General features: G+C 48.1%; 1 long non-coding RNA gene and 1 pseudogene across 3 annotated transcripts in view; one reads left to right on the plus strand and one right to left on the minus strand.

Annotated features, from left to right (window-relative positions):
- Positions 1-1,677, plus strand: part of LOC123522636 — a 96,240-nt gene that overhangs the window by 11,047 nt on the left and 83,516 nt on the right. The window lies entirely within an intron of this gene.
- LOC101660447 lies at positions 7-515 on the minus strand (annotated as a pseudogene).

The raw sequence follows: 1,677 nt of genomic DNA on the forward strand, positions 1-1,677 counted from the left end.
CAAGATGAACCAGCCCTCAGCCCCCCATCCTGGCGCAGGGGGTAGGGACGTCAGGAAACACCGCCCCGCCATCCAGCCCTCCCTGCCTGAAGTTCAGTGGGCTGTAGTACTAAAGGGGGGTGACCAATGCCTGTGGCTGCTTGGGGTTGGGCTGCCTGCTTACTTCCCCTGGGAGGCAGATTTGTTGCCTTTAGGGATGAACTTCAGGGAGCTGCTATATATTCAGAAGCGAGACTGCCCCAGCTTGGGGCCATCATTGAGGAACTCATGGCCAAGCCCGTGGCCGCATTTACCGCAGGACACCTTAAAGGCATCAGGCTGATTGCGCTCTGGCCGCTTGGCCATGCTATCATCATGGATGGTCTTCGTGAAGGCTGGCCATGGCGATGAGTGTTCGTACTTGGAGCGGCTGGAGAACAGCTCGTAGCCACACTTGGCACACACGTAGACACCGGGTTCAAAGTGATTCTGGAAAACCTCGCCCCGGAGAAGCTGCAGAAAGACATAGTGCCACCTGGTTCCAGTCCCGCTCTCACACCCAGTATTTCTTACATTTATATCTATGGACTTGGTTAGAGTTAGGTTTACTAATTTGTGGTAAAAGATATTATAGTTGGTGCTGGGCACTGCCACTGCATCCTATCAGAGACAAGGGGGCACAGGTTGGCACAACTTCAGTGATGTAAAGGTCATTCAGTGCCTTCTCATAATGACACATGCATTCAGCCACTTTGTAAAATTTCTCATCAAAATTTTTCCTAAATTTTTTAGAAATGATATTCTGGTTTACTTTTCATTATTCATATTGGCATACCACGTCATCCTAAAAATTTGCTTCCTTTTTTTGTTTAGTATATTGATCAACTTGTGTAGTCACCCCCATAATCCACATCAGAACACTTTTGCCACCCCTGAATAAGTCTTGTACTCATGAGCATGCATTTCCAATTTCCCCTCCACAACCTTGTCCCTGACAACCACCAATCCACTGTCTTTCTCCGTGGATTTCATTATTCTGGACATTGCACATAAATGGATGAGATGCTATATAACCTTTTGTGTCTGGTTAAGACAGTTTTCCCAAAGTTTTAGGGTACATAAGGGAACCCAGATATCAACTGTAATTCAAGGGGCACATTCAAAATGTCTTAAATAGGACAAAGACAAAAATATATCATCCTGATGAGGAAGACCAGTGGCATGCGGTCATAATGGCGTCCAAGGGTTTGCAGAGATTGGCAGGTTTTCAAAAGACATGAGAGGGTAAAGCAAACTGTCACAAAGCCTGATGGGCAGCAGATCAATACATCAATACATCAGAGTTACAGGCGTGACTATAGAAATTGGGGTGGTGGTGGGGAATGGGAAGGAGACCGTGATTGGGAAACATTCATTATGTTACGGAGTGGCCTTGCTGCTTTTACGCACTGCTCTATGTCCAAGATGAGCATGTGGACTCCACCTGGCCCTGCTGGGAAGGCCACCAGGGCGAAGTAGATGCTCTAGAAAGATCAGGGTCCTGAGCGGAGGGGACCAGGGTCACAAGACTGCTGGCTCCTGGAAATTGGCTTCGCCTCAGGGAGGGACCATTCCAGCAGCTCCTAACCTTGAGTGTCAAAAATTTGGTACCACCACTCCAAAGTGGGCTTCTTTGGCTTGATTCACCGCAGCCATCTC

Source organism: Echinops telfairi, unplaced genomic scaffold, assembly GCF_000313985.2.
Source record: "Echinops telfairi isolate 266 unplaced genomic scaffold, ASM31398v2 ScPeMD7_7427;HRSCAF=8465, whole genome shotgun sequence".
NCBI lineage: Eukaryota > Metazoa > Chordata > Mammalia > Afrosoricida > Tenrecidae > Echinops > Echinops telfairi.